This window comes from Pongo abelii, chromosome 13 (assembly GCF_028885655.2).
Source record: "Pongo abelii isolate AG06213 chromosome 13, NHGRI_mPonAbe1-v2.0_pri, whole genome shotgun sequence".
Lineage (NCBI taxonomy): Eukaryota > Metazoa > Chordata > Mammalia > Primates > Hominidae > Pongo > Pongo abelii.
Window position 1 is genome coordinate 106,017,469 of NC_071998.2, and position 12,531 is coordinate 106,029,999.

General features: G+C 38.3%; 1 pseudogene; it reads left to right on the forward strand.

The window, feature by feature from the left end:
- The first annotated feature begins 4,906 nt into the window (after positions 1-4,906).
- LOC100451489 (serine/threonine-protein kinase PRP4 homolog) lies at positions 4,907-9,055 on the forward strand (annotated as a pseudogene).
- The last annotated feature ends 3,476 nt before the right edge of the window (positions 9,056-12,531 follow it).

Consider the following 12,531-nt stretch of genomic DNA (forward strand, 5'->3'; position numbering starts at 1 on the left):
ACACACCTGCCTGTAGACTCTTCCCAGCCGTGTTGCCACAGCCCCACTGCTGCCCAGCCAGCATGCACACATATGTAGTCCCCCTGCTGCACTGTTGGTGTGCACTCACCCATGGCCTCCTGCTGCCCTGTTGGTGTGCCTTGTTGGTGTGCACTTGCTGGCAGCTCCCTGCTGCCCTGCTGCTCGTGGCTCCCCTGTCACCCATGGCTCCCCTGCCACAGTGTACTCTCTTGTGTACCCACCTCCACCCTGTCACAGCACTTTTGTTGGCAGCCCCCATCTGAATGTTGTTGCTAGCACACTGGGAACACCTCAGTTTCTCCAATGCAATAGGTGCTTGATCTAGAGGGGCCAGAGAGCAAAGCTGTAGGCTTGATGCCAGCTCCTCAGGATTAGAGCATGAAGCTCAGGAGTGTTGAGCAGAGCCTTGGCCTCCTGAAAGGATCCAGAAATGAAGCCAATTGATTAGACCCAACTTATGCCACAATGAAACCCTTAAGGACATCAAAGAATATATAAGCAAAAAGACCCATTCAAAGGACAACAACTTCAAAGATTAAAGGAACATCAGCCCATACAGATGAGAAAGAACTAGTGCAAGAATTATGGCAATTCTAAAAGCCAGTGTCTTCTTACTTCCAGATGACTGCACTGGCTCCCCAGCAATGGTTCTTAACCAAAGTGGAATGGCTAAATGACAGACATATAATTCAGAATCTGGATAACAAGGAAGCTCAATAAGATAGAGGAGAAGGTTGAAACTGAAACCAAATCCAGGTAAAACAATCCAACAGTTGAAACATGACATAGCCACTTGAAGAAAGAACAAAACTGAATTTCTGAAAATTAAAAATTCATTACAGGAATTTCATAATGCAATTGGAAGCATTAATAACAGAATAGAGCAAGCTGAGGAAATAATCTCAGAGCTCAAAGACTGTTCTTTTGAATCAATGCAGGCAGACAAAAATAAAGAAAAAAGATTAAAAAAAATCAAAACCTCTGAGAAATATGGGATTATGGAAAGAGCAAATCTATAACTCATTGGCATTCCTGAAAGAAATGGAGAGAGAACAAGCAACTTAGAAAGTATATTTGAGAATATTGTCTGTGAAAATGTCCCCAAAGTTGCTAGAGAGGTCAACACACCTCAGGAAATTCACAGAACGTCTGCAAGATACTATATAAGACAATCATCCCCAAGACAAATAGTCATCAGATTCTCTAAGGTCAATGTGAAAGAAAAAACCTTAAAGGCAGCTGGAGAGAGGGGCAGATCACGTACAAAGGAAATCCCATCAGGCTAACAGTAGACCTTTCAGCAGAAACCTCACAAGTCAGAATAGATTGTGAGACTATTCAGCATCCTTAAGGAAAAGACACTCCAACCAAAGATTTCATACCTAGCCAAACTAAGCTTCGTAAGTGAAGGAGAAATAAAATCCTTTCAGACAAGCAAATGCTAAAGGAATTTATTACCATCAGGCCTGCCTGATAAGAGGTCCTTAAGAGAGTGCTAAACATGAACAAAAGACCATTATCTGCCACTACAATAACATACTTAAGTACATAGCCCACTGACACTGCAACTTAATTACACAATCAAGTCTACACAACAAGCCGCTAACAATATGATGGTAAGATCAAATTATCACATATCAATATTAACTTGAAAGTAAATGGGCTAAATGCCCCACAGTGTAACAAGTTGGGTAAAGAACCAACACCCAACTGAACGCTGTCTTCAAGAGACCCATCTCACATGCAATGAAACCCATAGGCTCAAAGTAAAGGGATGGAGAAAGATCTATCAAGCAAAAGGAAAACAGGAGCGGGGGTATTATTCTTATTTCAGATAAAACAGATTTTAAACCAACAAGGATACAAAAGGACAAAAAAGGGCATTATATAATGACAAAGGGTTCAATTTAACAAGAACACCTAATTATCCTAAATATATATGTGCCCAAAAATGGAGCACCCAGTTCTTCATCAAACCAGTTCTTAGAAGCCTACGAAGAGACTTAAGCGTACAATAAAAGAGGCAGACTTCAATATCCCACTGACAGTGTTAGGCAGATCATTGAGACAGAAAATTAACAAACATATTTGGGACCTAAATTTGACAATTGACCAAATGGCCCTAACAGACATCTACAGAATACTCCACCTAACAACAACAGAGTATAAACTCTTCTCATCTGCTCATGGCACATACTCTACAAGTGACCTTATACTCGGCCATAAAGCAATTCTTAACAAATTCAAAACAACTAAAATTATACCAACCATACTCTTGGACCACAGTGCAATAAAAATGGAAATCAATACCAAGAAGATCTCTCAAAACCACATAATTACGTGGAAATTAAATAATCTGCTCCTGAATGACTTTTGGGCAAAGAATGAAATTAAGGCAAAAATAAAAAAGTTATTTGAAATTAATGAAAACAAAGACACAACATACCAGAATTTCTGGGACATAGCTAAAGCAGCGTTAAGTGGAAAGTTTATAGCACTAAATGCCTACATCAATTAGTTAGAAAGATGTCAAATTAACAACCTAACATTACAACTAGAGGAACTAGAAAAACAAAAAACAAACAAACCCCAAAGCTAGCAGAAGAAATGAAATAAACAAAATCAGAAATAAACTGAATGAAATTGAGATGTGAAATCCATACAAAAGATCAATGAAACCAAAATTCTTCAGAAGAATAAATAAGATTGATAGATAGCTAATTAGATTAATAAAGAATAAGAGAAGATTCAAATAAACACAATCAGAAATGACAAATGTGATATTACCATTGACCCCACAGAAAAACACACACACACACACACACACACACACACACACAAAACACGAAAAAAACCTTCAGAGACTAGGAACACTACTATGTACACAAACCAGAAAATCTAGAAGAAATGGGTGAATTCCTGGAAACACACAACCTCCCAAGACAGAACCAGGAGGAAATTGAAATCCTGAACAGACCAATAATGAGTTCTGAAATGGAATTAGTAATTAAAAAAATCCTATCAGCCAGAGAAAGCCTTGGACTAGATGGATTCACAGCCAAATACTAAATGTACAGAGAAGAACTTTTGTAAACCCTACTGAAATTATTCCAAAAAAGTTGAAGTGGAGGGACTCCTCCATAACTCATTCTTTGAGGCCAGCGTCATTCTGATACCAAAACCTGGCAGAGACAAGACAAAAAAAGAAAACTTCAGGCCAGTATTCCTGATGATCATAGATGCGGCAATCCTCAACAAAATACTAGCAAACCAAATCTAGAAGCACATCAAAAAGCTAATCAACCACAAACAAGTAGGCTTTATTCCTGGGATGCAAGGTTGGTTTAACATATGCAAATCACTAAATGTGATTCATTATATAAACAAGACTAAAAATAAAAAGGCTTTTGATAAAATTCAACATCTCTTCATACTAAAATTCCTCAACAAACTAAAAATGGAAGAAACATACCTCAAAAGAATAAAAGCCATCTATGACAAACCCACGGCCAACATCCTACTGAATCGGCAAAAACTGGAAGCATTCTCCTTGAGAACTAGAACAAGACAAGGATGCCCACTTTCACCATTCCTATTTACATAGTACTAGAAGTCCCAGCCAGAGAAATCAGGCAAGAGAAAGAAATAAAAGTCATCCAAATAGGAAGAGAGGAAGTCAAACTATTTCTCTTCACAGATGCTATTATACCTATAAAACCCTATAGCCTCTGCCCAAAGGCTCCTGGAACAGATAAACAACTTCACTGAAGTTTCAGGATACAAAATCAATGCACAAAAATCAGTAGCATTTCTATACACAAATAATGTCCAACCTGAGAGTCAAATCGAAAATGCAATCCCATTCACAATAGCCACAAAAGAATAAAATAGCTAGGAATACAGCTAAAAGAAGGAGGTGAAATATCCTACAACAAGAATTACATAACACCACTGAAAGAAATCAGAGATGACACAAACAAATGAAGAAATGGTTTGTGCTCATAGATAGGAAGAATCAGTATTGTTAAAATAGCCGGCTGGGCGGGGTGGCACACGCCTGTAATCCCAGCACTTTTGGAGGCGGAGGTGAGCAGATCATGAGGTCAGGAGATCGAGACCATCCTGGCTAACATGGTGAAACCCCTTCGCTACTGAAAATACAAAAAGTTAGCTGGGGGTGGTAGCACACACCTGTAATCCCAGCTACTTGAGAGACTGAGGCAGGAGAATCTCTTGAACTCAGGAGGTGGAGGTTGCAGTGAGCCGAGGTTGTGCCTCTGCACTCCAGCCTGGGTGGTAGAGCGAGACTCTGTCTCAAAAAAAAAAAAAAAAATAGCCATGCATCCTAAAGCAATGTACAGATTTAATGCTATTTGTGTCAAACTACCAAATCACTTTTCACGGAATTAGAAAAAACAATTCTAAGATTTATATGGATTAAAAAAAGCCTGAATAGTCAACGCAATCCTAAGCAAAAAAAAACAAAAAAAAACAAAAAAAACAAAAAAACAAAGCTGAAGGCATCACACTACCCGACTTTATACTACAAGGTTACAGCAAGCAAAACAGCATAGAGCTGGTACAAAAACAGACACACAGACAAATAAAACAGGTTAGAGAACCCAGAAATAAAGCCACACATCTACAACCATCTGATCTTTGACAAAGCTGATAACAACAAGCAATGGGGGAAAGAACTCTCTATGATTAAATGGTGCTGTGATAACTGGCTAGCCATACGCAGAAGATTGAAACTAAGCCCCTTCCTTTTACCATATATATATATAAATTAACTCAAAATAGATTAGAGACTTAAATGTAAGATCTAAAATTATAAAGATCGTAAAAGAAAACCTAAAAATTACCATTCTGTACATAGGCCTTGACAAAGATTTCATGATGAAGTCTCCAAAGGCAATTGCAACAAATACAAATACAGACAAGTGAGATCAAATTAAACTAAAGAGCTTCTGCACAGCAAAAGAAACTATCAACAGAATAAACAGTCAAACTACAGAATGGGAGAAAACATTCACACAGTATGCATTTGACAAAGGTCTAATATCCAGAGTCTATAAGGAACTCAAATCAACAAGTGAAGAACAAGCAACCTCTTTAAAAAAATGGGCAAAGGACATGAGCATACACTTTTCAAAAGAAGACATACATGTGGCAACAAGTATATGAAAAAATGCTCAACAACATTGATCATTAGAGAAATGCAAATCAAAACCACAATGAGATACCATCTCACACCAGTCACAACGACGAGTATTAAAGTCAAGAAACAACAGATGTTAGCAAGGTTGCAGAGAAAAGGGAACAATTATACACTGCTGGTGGGAATGTAAATTAATTTAGCCACTGTGGAAAGCAGTTTGGAGACGTCTGAAAGAACTAAGAACTACCATTTGACCTGGCAATCCTATTACTGGGTATATACCCAAAGGAAAATAAATCATTCTACCAAAAAGACACATGCACCCATATATTTATTGCAATACTATTTACAATAGCAAAGACATGGACTCAACCTAGATTGGATAAAGAAAATGTAGTACATATACACCATGGAACACTATGAAGCCATAAAAAACAAAATCATGGTCTTTGCAGCAACATGGATGCAGCTGGAAGCTATGATCCTAAGTGAATTAATGCACAACAGAAAACCAAATACTGCCTATTCTCATTCATAAGTGGGAGCTAAACATTGAGTACACATGAACACAAAGAAGGGAACAATAGGCACATGTACGGAATCTCTTTTCCTTCTTCTTCCACTTCCACTGCCTTTCACGGTCCCCGGAGCCACCACCACAGCGGCAGTGGAGTCAGGAAGTTCAAGATGGCCACCACGGAGACCCAGTTGCTGCAGGAACAGCCAGAGATGGAAGATGCTGATAATTCTGAAAAGACTATACATGAAGAAAATGGAGAAGTATCAGAAGACCAATTTCAAAATAAGAACAAAATAAGTTAAAAAAGTATAAACACAGAAGTGAACATAAGAAACATAAGCATTCCTCAGAAGACAAGGATAAAAAACATAAACATAAGCATAAACATAAGAAACACAAAAGAAAAGAGGTTACGGATGCTTCTGATAAAGAGGGAATGTCTCCAGCAAAAAGAACTAAACTTGATGATTTAGCTTTGCTAGAAGACTTGGAAAAACAGAGAGCCTTGGTTAATGCTGAACTTGATAATTAGTTAATGGAAGGAAAGGTCCAATGTGGTATGGGGTTCATTTTACAAGATTATGAGTCTGGCTCTGAAGAAGAAGGGGAGATTCATGAAATTTAAGAAATGGAAATAGATCTAGTACTAGATCTTCAAGTACAAAGGGGAAACTTGAACTTGTGGACAATAAAAATACTATGAAAAACGGTGTAAAAGCAGATCCAAAGAACGGAGTAGACATAGATCTGATAAGAAGAAAAGCAAGGGGGGTATTGAAATCGTTAAAGAGAAAACAACTAGGACCAAGTCAGAGGAGAGGAAAAAGTCTAAAAGCCCATCAAAAGGAGTAAGTTTCAAGATCAAGCAAGAGAATTAAAATCCCCTACCCTTAGAAGGTGATCTTAAGAGAAAATTAGTAAGGCCAGATCTCCTACTGATGATAAGGTTAAAACTGAAGATAAAAGTAAATCAAAAAACAAGACAAATCCCCAATTATAAATGAAGGTAGAAGTCACGATCAAGGTAAAAAATCCAGATCCCTAGTTGTTTTAAGAGGTAAAACCAAAGACAGAAAGTCACAGTCCAAAAAGAGAAAATCAACACAGTCTGAAGCTGGTAAAGAGAAGAACCCAATTAGATCTCCCTCTAAAGATACTTCATCTGGGAAAGAAAATAGGTCACCCAGTGGAAGACCTGATTGTAGTCCTAAAAGAAGTTTGTCTTCAAAACCATGTGGTAAATCAAGAAGAAATAGGTCTTCACTTTTAAATGATAGAAGATCTAAGCAGAGCAAATCTCCCTCTTGAACACTCTTTCCTGGTAGAAGAGCTGAGCCGAGCCGATCCTTAGAAGGAAAATGAAGAGAACCAGAGAGAAGACGACTTTCTTCTTCAAGAACACAACCTCAAGATGATATCCTTAATAGATGTGAAAGATCAAAAGATGCCAGCCCCATTAATAGGTGGTCTCCAACCCGAAGAAGTAGTAGATCTCCCATTAAAAAGAGGTCTCGTTCCCCACTCAGGTGTAGCACAAAAATCAGGTCTCCAAGAAGAAGCAGGTCTCCTCGGAAAAGGGACAGAGGTTGGAGGAGCAGATCACGCTTGAGAAGGTGGTCTCGATCATGGGGTGGTCATAGATGAAGGAGCAGAAGCAAAGTAAAGGAAGATAAATTTAAAGGAAGTGTTTCTGAAGGAATGAAAATTGAGCAGGAATCTTTGTCTGATGATAACCTTGAAGATTTTGATGTGGAGGAAGAAGATGAAGAAGCCCTAATAGAACAGAGAAGAATCCAAAGGCAGGCAATTGTTCAGAAATATAAATATCTTGCTGAAGATAGCAATATGTCCATGTCATCTGAACCAAGCGTCCCTCAGAGCAGAGCAGTGTGAAAACATGATCACCTTCTCCAGATGACATTCTGGAATGAGTAGCTGCTGATGTTGAAGAGTATGAATGGGAAAATGTTGATACATTTCAGGCCTCAGTGAAAGCCAAGCATAATCTAATGACAGTTGAACAGAATAATAGTTCATCTCAGAAGAAGTTGTTGGCACTTGATAAGTTTTACAGAATCTGATGATGTTTGCTGACTATTTTGATAGTGCTTGCCTTTGGGTTGCTGGCAATGGATAAGATTCAAAGAGAATCCCAACCTCAGAGATAACTGGACTGATTCAGAAGGCTATTATCATGTGAACATAGGTGAAGTCCTAGATAAATGTTACAATGTGTATGGCTACACTGGGCAAGGTGTATTCAGTAATGTTTTATGAGCCAGAGATAATGCAAGAGCCAACCAAGAAGTGGCTGTAAAGGTCATCAGAAACAATGAGCTCATTCAAAAGACTGGTTTAAAAGAACTAGAGTTCTTGAAAGAATTTGATGCTGATCCTGATGACAAACTTCATTGTCTGCAACTCTTCAGGCACCACACAAACAGCATCTCTGTCTCATATTTGAGCCTCTCAGTATGAACTTACGAGAGACATTAAAAAATATGATAAAGATATTGGTTTTCATATTAAAGCTGTAAGATCCCATAGTCAGCAGTTTTTCCTGGCATTGAAGCTCCTTAAAAGATGCGATATCCTACATGCAGACAACAAGCCAGACAATATCCCGGTTAATCATCAAAAACTATTTTAAAGCTTTGCAATTTTGGGTTGGCTTCACATGTTGTGGATAATGACATTACACCTTATCTTGTCAGTAGATTTTATCGTGCTCTTGAAATCATTATAGGTAAATGCTGTGACTATGGTATAGATATGTGGTCAGTAGGTTGCACCTTATACAAACTCTATACTGGAAAAATTTTATTTCCTGGCAAAACCAATAACCATATGTTGAAGCTTGTGATGAATCTCAAAGGAAAAATGCCAAATGAGATGATTCAAAAGGTGTATTCAAAGATCAGCATTTTGATCAAAATCTCAACTTCGTGTACATAGAAGTTGATAAAGTAACAGACAGGGAGAAAGTTACTGTTATGAGCACAATTAATGCAACTAAGGACCTACTGGCCAACTTGATTGGGTGCCAGACACTTCCTGAAGACCAACGTAAAAAAGTATACCAGCTAAAGGACTTGTTGGACCAGATTCTAATGTTGGGCCTAGCTAAATGAATTAGCGTCAACCAGGCCCTGCAGCATGCCTTCATCCAGGAAAAAATTTAAGCAAGATGAAGAAACTCTAAGGGTTTGAGTAAATACAGAGACTGAAGAAATTTCACAGCACTTTATTAATGAATATAAACTTATAAATATTTCTCCAGCAAATTTGAGGAAGCATGATATATTTGAATTTCTTTTAGAAATGTTAATCTGTTTTGTGTCTTATGTGAAATTTCACCATAGAACTGTTTTAAATTGCCAAGACTGAACAAAATTACGGTGCTAATGTATATGGTTGCAGTTCACATTAAAGACAAAAGCATCTGTTATAAAATGAGTAGTAATATTAGGTGGTTGATTTGTTTTTAGCAGACTTGGCTTCATTTTGGTCTTCAGATAAAATGGCCAGCATAAATGCTGTTTATATTCCTGTTTTCCTAGGTGTGTGTGTGCAGGCCACAGCAGCATGCCGTTGATGTAGTCAGTGCCAAAAGGGGTCTGTTTCTTCTTGAGCCTGCCTGCAGGGATGGTCTCCTTACAGAAAATGTGGCACACATACACCATAGAATACTACGCAGCCATAAAAAAGAATGAGTTCTTGTCCTTTGCAGGGACATGGATGAAGCTGGAAGCCATCATTCTCAGCAAAATAACACAGGAACAGAAAACCAAACACTGCATGTTCTCACTCATAAGTGGGAGTTGAACAATGAGAACACATGGACACAGGGAGGGGAACATCACAGACCGGGGCCTGTCGGGGGGTGGAGGGCAAGGGGAGGGAGAGCACTAGGACAAATACCTAATGCATGTGGGGCTTAAAACCTAGATGATAGGTTGATAGGTGCAGCAAACCACCATGACACATGTATACCTATGTAACAAACCTGCACGTTCTGCACATATATCCCAGACTTCAAGTAAAATAAAATTAAAAAAAAAAAAGCAGGTTGTATACAGCATTCACTACACTGAAGGTAAGCTAAACCATCAACATCTCTGGTGTTTTAAGATGTCATTTTATTGGAACAACTGACAAATGAGGAATGTTAGTTTTGTGGCAGAATTCCTAGCATGTGTGATAATTGATCTTTTTTTTTTTTTTTTTTTTGGCATTGCACCTGTGGCATAGTTACAATTTCTGTTCTGTTAATCACATTTAAAATTGGAAGAGAACACGCTTGATGGATAGAGTGCCTTCAGTGTACTGTTTCTTATTAAGTTTACTTTTAAAAAATCAACTTGCTATAGACTATATATATATTTTGTTAAATAAAGTTCCTAGTGACATAGAAACACTGCATAGTTTTCATTTACTAATTACAAATGTTGAGGCCTAATTCTGAAAGTCCACATATTTAAAGGTTAGACAGACAGGGTAATGAAATTTTTAAGTATGTATATGTCATTTTGAAAGTGTACTGCTTTATGGTAAAAGTGTTTTCATTTGATCATTGTTTTCATCATCTGTGATCATGTTGTCTTTCAATACAGGCATAAACCTTCTGCTCTTGAACAAAGCAGCTGCTTTTTAAAAGCAGTAATTGCTGCTTTACTTTTTATTTCTTTTATAAATGAAGCTTTTCTTTAAGAATGTGACTTTAAAGTGTTGTCTATTGCATAAAACAGTTGACACTCCTTGTAAAGTGAAGATTGTTCTACTGCATGTGAAGTGGGCAATGCAGATTTCTGTATGTTCTCAGTATGTACCACTAGATAATAAAATCTTTTGTGAAGAAAGAAAAAAAAGAAGGGAACAATAGACACAGGGACCTACTTGAGGAGGGACACTACCTATTGGGTACCATGCGCACTACGTGGGTGATGAAATCATTTGTATACCAAACCCCAGTGACACACAATTTACCCATAACACATCTGTACATGTACCCCCGAACCTAAAATAAAAGTTGGGAAAATAAAAAAAAAAAGGGTTGGGTGGGGACCAACAAATAAATTTATGCTTATATTTAAATTAAAGAAACACTGGACAGATGCTAAAGGAAGTTATATAAGTTTTTACCAATATGAGGCTTTGGGAATGGAATGGAGTAGGTAAGAATAGAGGTAGGAATGATCTATCTTAATATAGACCTTTTAAATTAAATAAATAAAAGTCATTTTTAAAAAAGAAAGTATCTAATGTGAGGGTTCCTTACAAATAAATGACTCATTTTCATAATGTTTGGATATCGGATGAGGGCCTTGATTTTCAGTAAAATCTTTCCTCCTCTTAACTAATGCTTCTCCTCCTCAACCCCAAGTTACTTCTTATCTTTGGAAAAATGATATTACGTACCGCAATGTGGTTTGTTCTCAAAAACACTTACGGCAAGGATTTGTTTTTATTCTTCCAGGATTCTTCATTTCTTGTCATAGAAGCATGGGATCTCTGGTTACAATGAAAATATCAACCAAAGCCTAGTCAAGGCATCGGGGCACATAATTATTTCCACATTTGAGTGGCACAGACAAGAAGGAAGTAGGCAGGGTAAGCATTCATTTATTCAAAAAATAGTTACTGAGTACTTATTATGTGTTTGGCTCTGAGGCAAGAGGCATTTGCTCCCCTGAAGAAGTTTAATTGTGACGTGGAAACAATGACAAAACAGTGTGAAGAGTATGATTCGCAGGAAGCATTGTGTCCTGCAGGGCTGAGGAGCAGAGGCACCTCCCTCTTGAGGGGGTGGGCTGTGGGAATGGTTCAGACCGGGATTCTCAGAGTTGTTGACTTCTATGCTATCTGAAGGATGAGTGGGATTAGAGGAAAGAGGTGTTTATGTGCATGCATGTGAACAAGCATGTATATATGTGTGTACATGTGAATGAAGACCATTTTAAGTGGAAGGGAAACCATGTCCAAAAAGCCTAGAGATAAGCATGGTTGTGTTACATTCAGAGAAGGACAAGGGGATCCCTGTGTTGAATGTAATGTAATCTGAAGCCTTTGAGGTCTAGGAGGGTTTCCTGGAGGAAGTTACAGTTGAGCTGATGGGTAAGAGATTGTGGAGACCGCCAGCTAATCAAGGGGAAGAAGGGCAGGGCTCTCTGAGTGAGAACCATATCTTGAACAAAGGCACAGAGGAAGTGGATGCCTGGTCCCTTCAGGAAAATACAAATTGCTCAGTCAGACCAGAAAACAGATTGGAATGGAGGAGGAGAGGGGAGGCAGCAGAGGTGGGGAGGTGATAACTATCCTAGGTCTGCCACTCACTAGCCTTGAATAAACTGGGGATAACATTTCCCAGCCTCAGGTTTTTTTAAATCTTAAAGTGGGGACAATAAGAATAGACCTTGATGCATGCATTGTTTTGAGGATTAAATGAGATAAACTTGTAGACCACCCAGCACTGTGCTTGGTATATAGTAAGAGCTGAGTAAAGGGTAGATTTGATTATCATTCATCACTTTTGAATCGTTAATGTGCTGGTTAGTAACCTAACCACTGTTTGCAGCTGGAGGTTTTGGAAATTCTTCTCTGAATTTTCCCAGAGTCCTTACTGGAGAGATTCTTGGCTGGACACAGTGCCTGGCACACCATTGACAGTCTAAGGATAGATGCAGAAGGGCAAGGGAGGTTATTCTTTGGGTTCTGACCGCAGGGATGAACCTCAAGAGAAATAGATGGGAAGGCTCTGCAGATGTTTGGTCCTTATTGGGAGATGCTTCTCCCTCTTGATTGAGAAATTTCAGACATTTCTTCTTGCAGC